Source organism: Gymnoscopelus microlampas (assembly GCF_963454915.1).
Source record: "Gymnoscopelus microlampas genome assembly, chromosome: 8".
NCBI lineage: Eukaryota > Metazoa > Chordata > Actinopteri > Myctophiformes > Myctophidae > Gymnoscopelus > Gymnoscopelus microlampas.
The window spans coordinates 15,171,543-15,190,985 of NC_139945.1; the positions used below are offsets into that span (position 1 = coordinate 15,171,543).

Consider the following 19,443-nt stretch of genomic DNA (forward strand, 5'->3'; position numbering starts at 1 on the left):
TCTCATTGTAAGCGGATGGGTTTTTGACGAACTTTAGACTAGCTTTTCTTACCTTAATAAACATTGTCATAAATACTATATGCTTCCAGTGGCTAGTTTAAAGTCTCCTTTCAATCATCATGATATGCGTTTTGCTAAATTATGGTCCCATTTATTTTAAAATTGACAATAAAGTAGGCTATGCTCCAGGAGGGGCGGGATGATTTGATTGACAACCTACACAACCAATAGCATTCATTCTCGCCCCCGCTCTTGATTGACAAGCTACCCAACCAATAGCATTCTTTGGGGATTGTTTTCCGGTTCCCTGGTCACATGCCTGGTTGACCCGCCCCCGCTTTGGTCACATATCTGGTCTCAAGCAATAGCGTTTGATTTCCGACGTGCCCTTTACTTTGGTATATATTAAAGATGGCGGATTGCACATTCCTGAACAATCCGCTTCATTTGCGGTCTGTAGAAACCAATAGCGTGACGCTGTCCATTCTTTTTATACAGTCTATGGGTTTAACCCATTAAGACCTGAGGCTAAAATAAATAAATAATCAAAATTTCCAATTCTCCATATTTTAACTTTTTGTGTTTTTTCGTACAGTAACACCCTTCTTGATCACACTACAGCGTCACACAAAAGCATCGAAAATAGCAGATCTGCAAGCTCGAAACGAAGCGATGCGTTTTGAGCTTGTAGATCTGCTATTTCTGATACTTTTGAATCTGAATCCTGAAAAGTAACAGTTTTGGACATAATGAGGTTTCCACACGACAGAGACGATATATAGCTAAAATCTAAAATCACACAGATGCTTTACTGGTTTTAACGGTTTAAGTAGGAATGCACCGAGAGCCTTAAAGTGTGCCGGCTCTACCTCCCTCCGTGTTGCTTTGAAAAAGGCAAAGTGTGAAATTGTGGCCCGAGGTGTGTTGGATTAGCATCAGAGGAGGTGAACAAAATGGAGGGGAGAGAGAGAGAGAGAGAGAGAGAGAGAGAGAGAGAGAGAGAGAGACTAAAGAGGTGCCAGAAGGGTGCAGATAGATGCGAGGATGTCGTAGTGAGAGATCTCTGTTCCCCCTCCAGAGTGAGACTGCCGCCGTTGAAATCACCTCTTTCTCAGCGTGCCCCTCGCCTCCATCATTCTGTCTGTCTCTCTAACAACAACTCCCTCAGTCCTCCTCACCCCCATGTGACTCTATCCTTGATTCTCAGTTAAGCTCAGTTGCAATTGTCATTTCATCGTTATTGCCACGAGTGCTGCATTAATAACACGGCCAAAAGCATTTTGGCTGCAATGGGAATTCATCAAAAACGAAGATGTATTTCTCGCTCATCCTCTCTCTCTCTCGCATCTATTCCTCCTCGATGGCCCGTTTCACAATAACAGTAGGGCTGCAACAGTTACTCAAACTAACCGATTCAATTATTAATAAATGACCCTTATTTTGGGCATGTCATTATGGGCGAAAAGTTTAAAAACATTAAAAAAATCTAAAATAGTTATAACCGATCTACAAGCTCAAGTTTCGCGATGCTTTATGAGCTTGTAGAATTACTATTTTCCTTTTTTTCCCCTATTTTTGCACAAAGTGCGATAAAGTATGAACCACCCCTTAAGTCGATTCATTGATATACAAAACCTAACATTTGATTGTTGGATTATTCAAAGAAGTAATCAATAGAATAATCGCTAAGAAAATAATTTGGGTGAAAAGCTGTTACTTTTCAGTTTAAGATTCAAATTCAAAAATAGCAGATAAAAGTAGCAGATCTACAAGCTCAAAAAGCGTCGCTTCAAGCGTGCAGATCTGCTACTTCTTATGCTTTTGTGTGATGCTGCAGTATGTAGTATAAAAAAAAACACAAAAACGTAAAAAATGTGGATAAGAGGTTTCTGCCTGACAGCAACGAATTGATAGTTACAGCCCTAAACAACAGTCTACTCTTCCCACTCCCAGCCTGAGGGAGGGGCAGCCTTCACCACTTCTTGCCTCACTGAAACAAACTGTGTGGCACACAGTGACAAACGCATGGAAACAAAGGCTCTGCTGTTATCTCGTCTATGCTGAAGCAGGTGAGGTAGTGGCGGAGCTGCCATTCACCTGACGTGCCATCGATAAATGGCGCGACAGCAGACACCAAAGTGTGTGCAGCTCCACTACACTGGTGTGTGTGTGTGTGTGTGTGTGTGTGTGTGTGTGTGTGTGTGTGTGTGTGTGTGTGTGTGTGTGTGTGTGTGTGTGTGTGTGTGTGTGTGTGTGTGTGTGTGTGTGTGTGTCTGTGTCTGTGTGTGTGTGTGTGTGTGGGACGGGGGTTATTTTGTCAGCTTTCCCTCTTAACACCACACACTCACACATACGTCACGCACACGAGTGCACTTGGGGACTTGTGGGAGATCATCTTGAAACAGATTAACCCCGGAGAGAGAGCACGTAACCGTTACCACCGAAGGGTTAAAAAGATACAGGCGATTGCTGTCCCTATGCCATTTAGATTTAAGCCGTTTAAGATGACACCTTCGTCCAGAGTGACTTATGATGAAATATGATGGTAATCAATTTATCTCCCCGTGCCATCATCACCTGCCAAAGCAGACTGATAAACCACCTCCGACTGACTGATGCAACAAAGCAGACGAGAAAGACGCAGTAAATCACAAGATAACATCATCGCTCTGTGTATGCCCAGGGGGCAAAATTCAGTTTCAGCTTCGCCGAGCTGATGGCTGCTCAGACGGTCATATCATGTGCTGATATTCACCTGAAGTGTTGCTGCAAAGTAGGGCTGAAACGAGTTGGGGAAAAAGTCGACGCTTTTTTAAGTCAAGCTGCAATGCTGTTTGCTATTTACATAAAAACTAATACAACATTAGATACTGTCAACATAAATTGATATTTAACCACTTTCAACCTAGCCTGGGATCCAGCCTGATTCGCTACGTTCAGCGGACTTTTTTCTCTCTCTCCGCTTATCAGTCTGGAATGCCTCCTATCTCCAAGGGAGGCGGGACATGACAAACGTTTCGAGTCGTGCCGTGGCTTCTGATTGGTCTGTGGTGCGGGGCGGGACAAAAAAAACAGTGGGATCGTTGTGATTTGTCATTCGTTTGAACAACATCCAATCAGCAACGACGTTGCCTAACGTAACATATGTAGTTCCAGTGTAGTTCTGCAAAACAAGTCAATGGGGTGCATTCCAGACTGAGAAGCGAAGAGAGAAAAAAAAGTCCGCCGAACGTAGCGAAGCAGGCTGGATACCAGGCTACTTTCAACCTAGCGTCCCGATTTTGGCCATGTCATTATAGGCAAACTTTTCCAAAATTTCTATCATGGTGCAACATGTTTTTGTAGCGGCTATTTTTGCTATTTGTCGTACGACAAAATATATAGGGCTTAAATGTTTAAAGGACAATACTGGTGATCTTGCATGTTTGGCCAATGAATGCATTGACTTCTTGAAGTCATGAATACTTTACATTACTACCCACACTTCAATCAATGCACCATTTTAACATTTCCAGATTAACCTAATATTGCAGCTCAAACTTCCAGGTGATAAGCCCACCTTAAAATGATCTACTTCTACAGCTAATATTCACATCACCATAAAGAAGTGCAGGACATCTGAATTTCATTTGTAAAGCAGGATTTCCTTCAATACAGGAAGAGTTTTCAAATCAATCCACGCCTTCCCTGCAACAATAAAGTAACGTTGACAAATATTCATTCATGTAAATCAGACGCGTCGCTAGGTCTCTACTAGGTTGGAGGCTTAGCCCCGCAGGCAACGGGGACATGCGCGCGCGTGCATGTGCCCCCCCCCCCCCCCCCCCCCGCGCGAGATTTTTTTTCGCGAATGAAAACAAGCTTCTAATCTCCGCAATTAAATGTGCATACAGTACTGAAATGAATGGAAAACAATGGTTTCTTGGAAGTTCAAGAAAATGGAAAATTGTCAGCAGTAACGTAAAGTATCCAATATACGTATGAGATCTAGACAGTGAACTAAACAGTAAACATGCTAAGATGTATGGCCTAGTAAACATTTAAGGGAGAAATGAATGTTGTACTTGATTCATGGACCAGCTATTACTTAAACACTAGAATACCTTAGAAGTGTATTTTGGACCCCCTCTCTTTTATGACTTTAGCACATTTTATTTCAAAAATAGCCAAAATAGCAGATCAACAAGCTCACAACGCGGTGAGATGTGACATGTTGTGACACGTTGAAGATCGGCTATTTGGGTAATATGAAGCTAGTATACTCTTTTTTTTCTTTTCTTTTTTATCAAACCCTGGTCACAAGTTTACAGGAAAATGTAAAAGAGTCGGTGAAATTCTTTAGTGGCAAGCCTGTATGAGTGCAAATCCTTGAATGAATTTATGAGTGTCTGAGTTTGGTGTCCTAAATCCTGAATGGCCCGCAGAGTGGCCAATCACTGCTTCACACTGTGTTAACGACTTCCTCATTCACACCTGCTCTGCAGTAGAAGTGAGCTACTGTTGCACTCCACACCAGAGCAGACACTCAGCTTCCCAGTCTGTGCCAGACAGTGCCTGTGCAACAGAAATATGATGCAACTAGGTGATATCTCACGGCTTTCGTGAATGTTTTCTGTGCCACTTCGATATTGTCAGTTTACATTTTATGGATGTTCTTATCCGAAGCAACTTACAACTGCAATGTCAGAAAAAAAATTGCTTAAATTCATTGCCCACTAACACCACAAGCAAAGCGGTATTGAGGAAAACAAGGTCAAAGACTGTTCCTCAGATCCTAGATCAGACATGGGAGAAGTGCTGGTGGTAGATGAGAGCTAAGAGGGACAGGAGGTAAAAATGAGGAAATACAGTATAAAGAAGGAAGTCAAATATAAGGAAGAGGCTATTAATCAGGGCATGATATCCTGTAGGTGGTTGTCTACTCTGACAGGTGATTATTATGGAAGTACAAGACTGGATGACTATCTCTTGTTCTAGGTCAGCCTGTATGAGAATGTCAGTTTAATGGCGAAGCTGTATTTTAAATCCATTGAATGCTTCAATCACACTGCAATGGGAAATGCCATTCATTCTTACGCCCAATTTATACTTGGGTCGTACGAAACAGATAGCAGATCTACAAGTTTTAGATTGTCAATTTCTGACGCACGACTCCATCATACAACGTAGAATAAAATATAGGCTTGCTTCGTTTAGAGGTACGGTACGTTTTTTTAAGGTTAAACTGGGGAGAGGTCCTTGTACAATGAAAGCTTATCTCTTATAATAATAATTTAGTCCCCACTCATTTGAGATATATATATATTTTTTGTCACTGTACATTTTGCACATGTTCTCTCATGTCCAAAAATAGCAGATCGACAAGCTCAAAACGCATCGCGATGCTTTCTGAGTTTGTAGATCTGCTAATTTGGATACTTTTGTGTGACGCTGTAGTATGATGAAGTAGGGCATTCATTTACGAAAAAACACGAAAAACATAGAGATAATTGTTTTCTGCCCACAGCAACAATATGTGAAATTTGTCCTCTGCATTTACTCATCCTATTTACTTTTTTACTATTTTTTTACTATTAGCAGCAGTGTGTGCTAATCAGCATCCGGGGAGCAGATAGGGGTTACGTGTCTTGCTCAAGGACACATAGACACTGGGGCAGGCCAGGGGCGAACTAGGGACCTTCTGATTGCCAGACAGCCTCTCTACTCTACCTATTCAGCTATGGCTGCCCACGTTATATTCACTCATGTTGCCCTCTCTTTGTGAATAATACCCATAAGAGAAACGAGCCAATAGATCTCTCAAACACATTCCCTCCCATGTCCTCAGCATACCCTAAAAGCTGTTGTTGACCGGGAGAGAAGCAGCTAAATATTTAATTGTTGTTCTTAGGCTGAATAATGTGACCTGCTTGAACTTGTTGAAATTGTGTCTTTTATCATTTATATGGCTGTGACCCACTTCATACGTGGGGTTTTACTGTGGGCGAAACCATCTTAAGTCATGTCAAGTGGGTTTTATTTCTTGGTCAAGACTCGCGACTCTCGGCCAAATCCGCAACGTTCAATCAGTGTGACAGACCGTACTAACAGCCTAAAACACTGAAGGGAGAAAATGTAGCTAAGCTGTTGTTTTTGTATATAAATGCGCCCATTCTGGTGACGTAAATGAATCATTCAGTCTGCAAAAGTCCAGCATTTTTCTGTCTAGCTTGCCTTCTCCTCGCACGCACGCACGCACGCACGCACGCACGCACACACGCAGGCAGGCACGCACGCACGCACGCACGCACACACACACACACACACACACACACACACACACACACACACACACACACACACACACACACACACACACACACTCTCACTGACACTCTCACTGACACACACATCTCTCACTCTCTCTCTCTCTCTTTCTCTCTCTCTCTCTATCTGCTAAGCTACCAATACATCTCTCTCACACTTCCCTCACTTCCTCAGACCTAATTACCGCTAAAAGCCAGCACACTGCTAATAAAATGTAACTTTCAACGAAGTGCATTAAAAACGTAACATTCTGGACGCGCAGGGAACTGACAGGTGCTGCCGTAGGTGCGCAGCGGCGCTGTCTGTCTGCCCGGCCGGCCCCGTCCGGCAGTTTATCTCCCTGCATGCACGCTGCCCGGGAAGCTAAACTGCTGAAGCTGTTGTCGTTGACGTTGTTGTCGTTGTCGCTTCAGATTAGAGCAGCGAGTGGCGTGGCTGTAGCAAGAGTTCCCATCAGGCCGGGCTGGGGCAGCTACTAGGGCATTTAAGTGTAAAGGAATTAAGGGCATGGGGCTAAGCCCAGGCCCTGGAAATCGGCCAATTTAAACTGATTTAAATTGGCCCGCCATAGTGGGACAACGTATTCCACTATCTCAGCGATTCCCAAACTGTGGGCCAGGCCCCAGTTGGTGGGCCATGATGATATTGCAAGTGGGACCCCAAATAATTGGCAAAATGCTTTATTGATAATATAACATTAATATAAAAAATGTAGAAAGAACTAAAGAAAGACATGGTATTTTGCCTTTAAAACCTTGAAAATTTAGTTTTCATTGTGATACTGATAAATAGGAACTTAAAGTATACTATGTTAGTTCCATTGATCCAAGCCGGAAGATTAAAATATATTGCTCTGAAAATGCTCTGACCACTTAACACAGATGGGTGGGTCGCAAACACTTTCAAGGGCCCTGATCCACAATAGGTTGGTAACGGCTGCTCTGTCTCTCATCATGAGTGGACCGTAAGGTCCATTTCATTCCATTCCACAAAAAAGACAGAAGAGATTGTTTTTGGTGCTCCACTAGAGATACTCAGATCCCCCATTACTATTCATAGTGAACAGATCAACCAGGTATGTTTGTATACATACCTAGGAGTAGTAATAGACCACCTTTTGTCATGGAAAGACCAGATTGAATCAGTGGGTAAGAAGATAAAACAAAGAGTCTATTTCCTTCGCCGTCTGAGATCTTTTGGTGCTAGTAGACAGATTCTTCTTTTGTTTTTCACTTCTGTTATTATGAGTGTTCTGCAGTACTGTAGTACCACCTGGTATGGATGTCTGTCTGTAGCTTTAAAGTCACAACTGCTGCAGCAAGTGAACATTTGTTCAAAGATTGTTGGACAACCACTTCAGAGGCTCTATACATCTACGTATAATAACAGTATGATAAGGTTGGCAAGGAATATCCCTTCAAACACTAGCCATGCTTTGTATGGAGAATATAGGTTGCTGCCTTCAGGAAGGAGATACGGTGTTCCAACATACAATAAGGTCAAACTGAAGAGGTCCTTTGTCCATCAGACGACATTGAGGCTTAATCAGGAGTTATAGGCCAGGGGTAGGCTGAGTGGTGGACATTGCTCTTGTCTTTGCATGTCTTTATGTATGTATTTTGTTGTTTTCTTGTGTCATGTCAAATGTGTGTACTGTTATATGTTGCATGGCTGTTGGGTCGCAAGACAAATTTCAGTGCAAACTGACAATAAAGTATTATCGTATCGTATATCGTATTTGTATCCTCTGGGAGTTAAACGTCTATTCCTCTCTTCCATACTACGCTTTGTCCCTTCCTCTCTCCCTTTTATCTCTGATTTGATGTGAAGCAGACATGCTGAGATGTATTCAGCTACAGTCATAATTTGCTGTCGACCGCTATCCCCCTGCGACAGCACTCCCAATTATCCTGTGAATAATAGTTTGAGCCGGCACACGGTTATAGCGATTCTTTCCGGCTCTAATGTGCACTTGCTTCAAAGACAATGTCCCCCCCCACCACCACCACCACAATCTCACCTCTCCTATTTCTTGTCTCGGCACTTCTGTCCAAAATAGTACTCTTGGGAGTACAGGGGGAAATTATCTGGGTGGTAAATACACCTCTGATGCTCCAGAAAAAAGCATCAGTGAAATGCCATATGTCAAATGATTTGTTCTAACATGTCCATGCTATGTATGTACACATTAGAGTAGATTTCGTTTAGGGCAGTCGATCAATACATTGTCCGATGGATCACATTGTCCGAATGAATGGCATCATCCATGAAAGGTCAACTGTTATTCGTTGGTTAGCGAGCATTCACCCCCATTTTGTTTTGTTCAAGACCGGATTAGGGAACTGGAGAGGAAATACATGCTCTATTGGGAATGGGCCGAAATGAAAAGAATTGAATAATTGTTATAAGGAAAACTTTGCTTGCATAGCAACTTTCACAGACAGAATCCATTTCCTAAGATCTTTACTGTAATATGCACCACTTTACAATACATACAAACACCAAGATGAGACCATGAAAACACAGCAATGAAATCACAATAAGAATTGGTTGAATACCTTCATGTAATTGCCTTGATGTCGGAGACATATGGCTGTCTGCAGTGACAAGGGACTAGAATTGGCATGACAACTGAATACTGTATTGGGAAGAAAAAGCTATAAGCAAAACAAAAAATAATTGTCAAAGACAAAAAGAAAGTACTTGGGAGAATTGAGTGCAATGCCTTGATGTAATCACTCTAACATGCCTGGCCAGAGCTATAGGGTTCAAACAACTGCTGGCACTCATAAATCCTGCACTGAGTTGGGAATTACAAGGCAGCGAGCATCGTCTCAGTCCAGTCACCCAATGTGACCCTGTCCAGTCTCTGCCTGACTGCAGTGACGCTGTCTGTCTATCATAGCCATTGGAATGCATGACTGAAACCTAAAATGTTCTTCTTAACCCTCGGTTTATCGAATCGTGTCTGTTTGAAGATGCTCTTTCTAGATGCTCTTTAGTTAACGTGCGTGCATTTGTTTTCGCAGTTCTAGATCGTGACGGTTGCACCTTGTCTGTTAATTGCCCTAAAAGCCTTTAAATCTGCTGTATTGCAGTCAGATGATTCTGTGCAACAAATGGTTCAGATAGATTTAGCCACTTAAGTTCTGATATAATAGCCGATCTATTTTCTATATTTTTATATAAATGTTTGACATTTTCCACCTACAATGACATGCCCAAAATAGGGATGCCATGTCTATGTCTAATCCCAACACCTTTGGGATATTTTTGTCACTGTAAATTTGCATTTGAAATTTGTCCTCTGCATTTACCCATCCAAACTATGCAGTGGGTGATATTAATGCAGCGTCGGGGGAACAGTTAGGGGTTAAGTGTCTTGCTCAGGGACGCTTCAACATGTATGGGTGGGTGGGGTGGTGGGTGACCTTCAGATTCCCAGACAGCCTCTCTACCTACTTAGCCACTTGAACCCCACAATCCATATTCTGGAGGGATTAGCCCAAAATAGCAAATCTACAAACTCAGTGAGATTTGTAGATTTGCTATTTTTGGCAAATAGATTTGGTGTAGAGCAGTGGTTCTCAAACTTAAAAAAAAAAAAATCAATGATTCCCATAACTGAGAGTTACAGACCTGTAAGGGTCCCTTTGGAACACCTTTAAGAAACCCTGAGGGTTCCTGGACCCCACTATGAGAACCACTGGTGTAGAGAGAAAAAAAGCTCAGTCAAAGTACAGACAACTCAAGTTCGTTTCACTAGACTAGAGGGTTTAAGTAGTAACGCTATGAATAACTACATTCTACCTCTGAAGACCACCTCCAGGTAAAACATTTGTACAGTGATGAGATGCTAACATTGTAACAATGTCATGTTTACAAGAGCAGGACACATCTGACTGCAGTGCAACAACTCCTTGTCCCCAGGGGCCAAAATCTGTAACAAGGGACGTTTGTGTTCAGATATGATTTAAAACAGAACTGGAATTTCTTTCTGTAGTCTACACTGAAAACCACCAACAACAATATGTCAAATATAGACACATATATTAGCTTTTCTCAACTGAAAAATATTAAGCAACCAATAGCATTACTGATGAACCCCGTGATCATCACGGGGGGGACATGCACTGGGACAATAACCAGTTCACATTTCCGTGGTAGATCTTCACTGGTAATGATCCATTTCTAACTCTGAGAGTGAAACTTCCATTTGGTTACTTTTGTACACTCTCAGAGTTAAATGAACACTGAATGTTTTACTGTGTAACAATGAAGAACGCCATGGCTGATCAGAATAGTTATTTCAACGCCAATTTCCATTGAATGAAATGATAGATCAAGCCCCCTAGACCCCCACCAGGATGTAGACCTCCTACCCTATACTGGCCTGTCTGATCCTGTGGACCTACACCAGTGATTGTCAACCAATTTTAATTTCAAGCCCCCCCCCCCCCCCCCCCCCCCAGTTTGATACAATTTCTCATCTCTCAGACCCCAATCCACACTATCAAATCCTCTGTATTGATTTAATTCTACAAATGGAACCCCATGTGTACACTCTCAGAGTTACAGACCTGTAATTAAGGTTCATTCGTGGCAACTTAGCAATCATTTAGCTGGGGACCCACTGGAACCCCCGGCCTCAAGGACCCCTGGGGGTCCCCGGACCCCACATTGAGAACCACTGATCATTTTATATTTTATATTCAACTGAGAGACAGCACCGCAAAGCAGAACGCCTGCGACACTCCATACTAAATAAAAGTCTCACAGTGCACGACTCAACAATATCATGAACGTGAGAAAATAGCCAGCACACAATAAATGTCCTTTTCACATACAGAACGGACGCATCTCAACCTATAACAGGTCTTCCTCAGCGATGAGGAAGACCCGTTAGGTTGAAACGTGTCCGTTGTTCTGTCTGTGAAAATGTGAAAAGGACATTGATTGTGTGCTGGCTATTTTCTATTCAAGGACAAGGATAATCTCTGTCCTCTGGACCTGCGTTTGTAACCACTGGGTCTACTAGACTAGAAGGCCTTTGTGAAAATCCTTCCACACTCACCATCCATTTTCACACCTGTCCTGTGCTATGAATGGAGTCGGACATGTTCGCTATGTGCCCAAGCATCAATGGCACTGTGGTTAAGACTGCTTAAGGCCTCTTTAGCTGGCTGAAGTTTGAATCCTGTCAGTGGCTTTTCACCCTCGTATGCCCAAAGTCTCAATGAATCTCAATGAAGAACAGAGTGCCACGGGGAGGAATGCACTCTCCTTTGACAATAGAAAACACCGGCTGTGGATGGACAGCTCTTTAGTGCATTGATTCTGTAACATTTTTAACCACATGAGCCGTAGCGTCCCTATTCTGGGCATGGCATATTAGTAGGGGTGTGCCGATATATCGTCCCGCGATATATCGCGATACGTTTTCGCGACGATATGTATCGTTTTGGAAAAAAAAAATATCGTTTTTGAAAAAAAAATTTTTTTTTTTTTTTTACAATCATAATAATCAGGCATGCAAACGGCCCCGAAGTGAAAAGAGTGACAACATGTTTTTTTTTCGGGTCAGGTGTCATACTATTTGGATTCAAAACGGCTATTGTAGCTGAAAAGCTACAAGTTTGCATGTCTGAATAATGCAAAAACAGAATTATTTGTTTGCATTTGCTTTTTTTCTCCTCCATATATTTTCATAATAAAAAAAGTGCGTATCGTATCGTATCGAAATCGTATCGAAGTTGTGAGCCAAATATCGTATCGTATCGTTTGGTGAAATTAGTGTATCGGCACACCCCTACATATTAGGCAAAACTAAACAAAAATAGACAAAGGGATTTGGTGCAGACAGAGTGACCAGGTAGGGACCCTGGTCAACAAAGTATATAGGATTTATAGTATATAATGATATAAATCATTTGAAGGACCCCCAGTTTGATGTGCATTCATTCTGTGATTTTGATTCTGATTAGGCCACAGACCCCCATTTGATAAAGATTATATTTTACCTCTTGGTACCTCAATCTGTAAAATCCTTTACTAGAGTTACTGACCTGTAAGAGTCAATTTGGTTCCTAGGTATCAATCATTTAGCTGCGGACCCTGGAGAACATCCTTAAGGACCCCTGGGGGTCCCAAGGCCCCACATTGAGAACCAGTATTTTATTGTATCATTTGTATTCATTTTAAGCTGCAATATCATGCTACACATGCATATTGTTTCTCATTAGTTTTGTTTCATATTGTGTTTGTCAATGAGCTATGTGTGTACGTACAGTGTTAATAATGATATTAGTATAAACATGTTAAGAGCAGATCTAAGAGCAGGTCCAATTTTGACACTTATAGGTCCATCTTTTTTACACTCTCAGTTAAAACAACACTGAGGGGTTTTCTGTGTTTCCTTTCCAGCCATAATACCAAAGTAAAATAATAGTTCAATACTTTGTTGGTTGTTGTGGTGGTGGGGTGATCTTAGTAATATTGTGTGTATGAAATCCAAAACATATTTTCCCCCAGTGTGTCTTTCCCTCATCAAACGTAAACTTCCCTCATCATCAAACGTAAACGCATTTTCCTCTCAACAATCCAACCGAGCGGACATCAAACTACAGGCATTGCTCCAAAACAAGGCCCCAAACAAAGCTTTAGAGGTTCATTGCGCCGCTCTCCTGCCTATAGTAGCATCATTATGAGAGCCTATTAGGGCTTTTCGGCGAGGCCAAGTCCCGGACTAAAAGGGCCTGTCTCTCCTCGCCGTGGGACCTTTCTATAGACCTCCAAACTCACCCACACAGTTAGTCTCTCACTCAGCATAGAGGCCCCTTTATCACGCTGATCCACCACCAGCTCTCCTCTCCTCTTCCCTCTCTCCTCTCATCCACCCCTCTCTCTCTCTCTCTTCTCTCTCCTTCTTTCTCTTTCAGACACAGACAAGCCTTTATCTGCTCATCATGTGCTTGTGCTCTCTCTCTCTAGAGCTCTCTCTCTCACACACACACACACACACACACACACACACACACACACACACACACACACACACACACACACACACACACACACACACACACACACACACACAGAAATCTATTGGATGACCCTGTTTTCCGTTGCAAACAGACATACTTCAGGGGTTGGAGGAGGAGGGCAAGACAGTTAAATATTTGATCCATATGGTCACGCTATCTGTCTGTGATGTTATCGTTCAAAGTCTCCGCACCCTAGATTTTCTTTGTGATGAAACAATCGGCTGGTTATGTTCATATTCACCGGAGGAGAAGAGACAACAACCTTGTGACTGCATGTGGAAACGAGCACGGGAACATTGAAGTTGTAAAAGAATGTTCTTGTTTTTTTTTGGGTGCATAAGAGGTTGTTGAAGAAGCCATGATGATGTAAATAATCCCCCCCCCCCCCCCAGCTCTAATCCGATCTGATTTTTGTGGACGGTCTGCTGCGCGTGCGTGCACTGCACACAGTCAATGGCGTGCACGTCACTCAGTCCCCGTGCCTGGCCGACTGAGACAAGGACACACTTGCGCGCTTTTTTTTTTTTTTGCCAGCCCTTTTTTGTCCCCCTTTGGGCCACTCTCCTCCGCCTTTGTTATGCTAAGGGCCCCCATGCAGCCGCTGTGAGGGCCCCTGCCCAGTGTTGCCATGTCTCCTTGTTATAAGCCACGTTTTTTTTGGCTTGTACTTGCTTATTTAGGCTTGTTTCTAAATGTTGTTCTCTAATATTTTCATGAAAATGTTTTGTGCCAGGGAGCATTTGTGTTGTTAGAATGTTTCAAGAAATATTCCAAATGCATTTGAAAATAGCAATCTATTTTGAAAATAGCAGAGCTCACAACATGAGCTTGTATTTTTGAATAGCCGATGTGTATAGGTTTAGAGTGCTCATGTGGCTTCTTTTGGGCTTGTTTTCATAGACCTGGTTGCTCGTTTCTCTCACAAAACCTGGCAACACTGTCTGTCGCCTGCTGAAGCCTAATCTGTCGCCCGCCGAAAATAGCCGTCCTACAAGCTCACAATGCCTTGTGTGAGCTTGTAGATCGGCTATTTTCGGTGTCAAATATTAAAACAAGGCCTTATTTCAGTTTGCACTGCGCGGCCCGCCGCTATACGCATTGATCGGTTGATATTATCTGTTATTATTATCGGCAAGCGACGCCCTCGTGGTGCCACGACGGACGGGAGACAGTGTGTGTAGAAATAAACCTCGTGCTGTATTATTATCCCCGAAGCCCCGCGCGCACGCGCCTCAGAAATAGAACATAATTCTAATGAGAGGAGAAGGAGGGGGAGGGGGGCGCGCTCCCCCCTCCTCGTCCTCCTCCTCGAGGAGAGAAGAGAAGGAGCAAGCAGTGTTGCCAGGTTTTGTGAGAGAAACAAGCAGCCACGTCTATGAAAACAAGCCCAAAAGAAGCGGTCACATGAGTAGGCCTACTACAGCGGCTTTTTTCGCCCCCCTAAAAATGTGGAATATTTTTTGTAACATTTTAACAACACAAATCCTGTATGGGGAGGTGGGTCCTCGGTATTTTCAGATAGGCGTTTGCAGACAAACAAATACATATTAATTTGGGGGTCCTTGACATGCAAATGTTTAAAGAACGACTGGTTTAAACAACATTAGGAAACAAGCCCAAATAAGCAACTACACTTTAGAAACAAGAAACAACTTCAAAGAAAAAGAAGCCTCAAGTCGCGTATAATAAGCGGACAGGGCAACACGGAGCGTGTGCACGCGCGCCGCGCGTGCTCGACACAGCAGGTGCCCGAGCCCCCGTTACAAAAAAAAAGAAGCCTGGCTCATTTGCATTGCTAATGGTTAAAAGCCAAACCAAAGCATCATCCTCCCCCCATTTAGGGGGGATGGGATGGGATGGGGGGGGGTCTGCACAGCAGCTAATATGGCGAGGTGGTGTTGTTTTATTTTCCCATGCGTTCTCATTTCATTTTGTCCATGTTTGATGTGTTCACTTCTGTTCCGATGTGATTCATTGTGCCAATTAACCGTTTTATGAGACCAAACAAAAGGGTCAAAGAGGAAACCAGCTGTATAGGTCTACAATACATTAGGCTAGAATAGCGACCATGATGAGTCACACACACACACACACACACACACACACACACACACACACACACACACACACACACACACACACACACACACACACACACACACACACGGTTATTTTATTATTTGTTTTAAAAGCCATTAATACATTGTTAAGGGAGTTCATGTAGCCTATTCAGCAGCAACAAGAAGAAGGGTCCAGCGAACCGCTGAAAATGTTATTCTGCATTGAACAAGACGAAATCAAGCGCCAAAATCCAAGCCACAACATCCATCTCTAGTCTATTGTGAAGAGAGAGAGAGAGAGAGGCTAGACTGTGAGTTCTGTGGAACTGCATCGCTTCCCCAACCAAAATACCCCCCCCCCCCTCCGCTCCACCACCCCTGCCCCCACCCCCATTATTATTATCTCCCCATTTCTTCCTCCTCAGCACGTTCTGAAGAGCCGTTCGTAAACGTGACCTCATTTTTAAGCTTCGCATGGCGAGCCGCGACACCGTTGTATGTATGACAGGTTGCATGTAAGGCTATACGCCGTCGTACACGGTGTCGCTCGCCGCCGTACGATGGATGGATGGATGGATGTTGTATGTAGTCAAGTAGTATGAATGATGTAGTTATGTAAGTGGAGAGAGGGGTTCTATCCACAACGACCCATCCACCCATTCGTGCGGGTCAGCGCTATCTATCGAACACTGATTGAAAGCCCCCCCCCCCCCCATAATAATACCTCCCACCCTTTGTTGTGTCTCTGCACTCAGTTAACCGTCTCGATTTTATTGCCTTCATGCCTTGTTATTGTTTTTTTGGGGGGAGAAACAACGATGCGCAAACAAACAATGGCACGTTCAGTTCAGACAAACAAGCGCATATTGGTTGCACAATTGTACGTTCATTAATTGTAAATGCACGCGCATACGCATCCAGAACCACAGTAATTGTTCACATGCACATCGTCGGCAGACTCGGCACATGCATCCAGAACCACCAGATCCAGCGGCTACCGGTTGCTCCAAACGCGCACAGCACGACGCCAAAAAGAAAGACAAAACAAAAACATGGTTCACCTCTCTGGGTTCTCTGTGCGCGCACGCCATGTAGGCGACACGCAACACGCGTGGTAAACAAAGCGCACACGCGCGCACAGTTAAGATATCAATTAAAACAGGGCTCTTCAACGTTTTCAGGCCAAGGACCCCCTAGCTGAGAGAGAGATGAAGCAGGGACCCCCTCCTCTATATTGTATAAAATTGTGTTTCAGATTAAACTTTTTTTGTTCTCTTGGTCTGCTCTTTTTTCCCTCTACACCTCTTTGCCAAAAATAGCCGATCTACAAGCTCACAGCCTAGCAGCGCGAGGCGTTGTGAGCTTGTAGATCTGCTAATATTTGGCTAAGTTCTCCTCAGAAAATGGATATTAGGGTTCAAGTGGTTATGGTAAAAAAAATAACAATCATAACACAAAGATTTGGTGGACCCCCTGTAGTAACTCTGAGGACCCCCTAGGCGTCCCGGACCCCTGTTGAAGACCCCTGAATTAAAACAAGAGCCATAGCCTACTAACCAGCGCCATTTGCCGCTGTTTATTACAATATTACAATACACGCACACACCGGTCCATCCATTCGCCCAAATCCTTGCATTCATCGCGTGGTGATTTGGGCATGCACCGAGCCGGGCGCACACGCACGTACGCACACATTGCCAAACAACAACCAGATCGCGTCGTTCATTGTCCCCCCCAAAATACACCGTCTCCCCGGAGAGGAGACCCTTCCTATAGTTCCTTCTCCCCCACACCTCCCCTCATACTCTCCAACATCACGCTCCAACGTTCGGTCCTTATTAGACGTTAATGGCTAATTAACCGTCTGCTATAATCGCCATTAAACGCACTCAAAGCCCGAGCCGCCCTCATAAGCCCACAACACACACACATTCTTAATTGATTTATTTTTGTTACACCGAATGAATAATAATCATAATTACAACAACAAAAAAAACTCCCTCCCCAGTAGTGAATAAAATAGAGCCAAACCAACCTGGTTTCGTTGTGCGTAAATCCGTTTCCAGCGCTAGGAGGACAGAAAGGTAATAAGCTGGTGGAGACGGAGAAAAGACACTGGTTGGGGCTGCTGGGCTAATCCTACTAGCCTCGCATCCTCTCTCTCTCTCTCTCTCTCTCTCTCTGATTCTCTGTGTGTGTGTGTGTGTGTGTGTGTGTGTGTGTGTGTGTGTGTGTGTGTGTGTGTGTGTGTGTGTGTGTGTGTGTGTGTGTGTGTGTGTGTGTGTGTGTGTGTGTGTGTGTGTGTGGTGTGTGTGTGTGCGCGTGTGCGTGCCAACGTTGCCAGATTTTGCGAAAGAAATAAGCAACCAGGTCTATGGAAACAAGCCCAAAAGAAGCAACTAAAGGCTTATTGGAAATAGCCGATCAACAGTGATTGATTGAAAACTTTATTAGCAGTTCGCACAAAAAAAAAGTACAGTTCAAGACAAGCCCAATGTCGCTTATAATAAGTGGACATGGCAACACTGGCGCGCGTGCGCGTACGTGCGTGTGTCTCTGTCTCTCCCGTCAGCCAGTGGAGAGAATTGGCGCGAGGGAGGAGGACGGTAGGAGAGAGGCGCAGCTGCGCGCGCGAACGTGCGTTCGAACCGTGCCCCCCCCCCCCCCCCCCCCCCCCCAACCCCCCATCTATGTAACACCCCCCCCTCCTCGTTGCCCTTGGCAACCACAGAGACCACCGCGCCCCTCCCCTCCCCCCACGCGCCCCCGTTAAGAGGGTTATTAGTGCGCGGCGCGCGGAGGTTCGAAAATTGTCTCTCTCGGTTAATTTGGCTCCCTCAGAGGAGAAGGAGGAGGAGGAGGAGGAGGGTGGGGAGAGGTAGAAGACAAACAAATAACAACGGGGTCTTTTTTTTCTTGTTTTTTCATCGATGGATGGATGTATGGATGGGAGAGAGAGAGAGAGAGAGAGAGAGAGAGAGAGAGAGAGAGAGAGAGAGAGAGAGATAGAGATAGAGATAGAGAGAGAGATTCAAACACACTAGATAGAACTGACTGACCTCCATTCAGCTTGGCATTGTTTTGAACTGAGTGCGCACTGAGTGCGCATGGGTCTGTGGTCGAGAGAGAGAGAGAGAGAGAGAGAGAGAGAGAGAGAGAGAGAGAGAGAGAGAGAGAGAGAGAGAGAGAGAGAGAGAGAGAGAGAGAGAGAGAGAGAGAATCATATACACAACCAGTGTCTATGTGGGGGTGGCAAGAGAACAAAGGAGCGGGCAAGAGGCACACAAGAACAGACAAGAGCAAGGGGTAGGGGTCTGCACACAGACACCAGGAAGAGAGGAGGACAGCTTGTTCTGCCATTTAAATATCAATTATTTAATTCGATCATGACTTGAAGGATGATAGAGAAAACATGTATTTGGCAGCAAAGCAGACAAAGGGAGAGAAGTGGATTTGATTTGAATGGAACTGTGTTGAGAAATGTGTGTGTGTGCACACACACTTGGATGGATGGTCGTTTGGTTGCAGGCTGATTTAGAAGCGAATGATTCTGTCTGACAGACAACAGCAGACTCCTCTCCTCTCCTCTGTCTTAAAGTAGCACATAAGATTCCGCTGTTGTGTTTTGTTGTCGCTCGTCAGCTAGTCAGAGCCATGTTACATTTATTTATTCATTTTGAGCAGAGGGGAGGGGCCAGTCACACAGCCAACCAGACGGTAAAAGGAGGCAGACAGAAAAACACAGTCTGACAGGGACAGGTATACTAGTGACAATCAGATAGGGACAGGCAGAGTTACAGTCAGACAGACAGGGACAGGCAGACAGACAGGGACAGGCAGAGGGACAGGCAGACAGACAGGGACAGGCAGAGGGACAGTCAGACAGAGACAGGCAGACAGGCAGACAGACAGACAGACAGACAGACAGACAGACAGACAGACAGGGACAGGCAGAGTGACAGTCAGACAGACAGGGACAGGCAGAGTGACAGTCAGACAGGGCAGAGGGACAGTCAGACAGATAGGGACAGGCA

At 44.2% G+C, this 19,443-nt stretch overlaps 1 protein-coding gene across 1 annotated transcript in view; it reads right to left on the minus strand.

Annotated features, from left to right (window-relative positions):
• The window catches only part of LOC311050486 (uncharacterized protein), a 37,337-nt gene extending 19,762 nt beyond the window's left edge, over positions 1–17,575 (minus strand). The window contains exon 1 of the mRNA XM_084064570.1: positions 17,445–17,575. The gene's annotated coding sequence lies outside the window, so the exon portion shown is untranslated. The remainder of the gene's footprint in view (positions 1–17,444) is intronic.
• Positions 17,576–19,443: the final 1,868 nt, after the last annotated feature.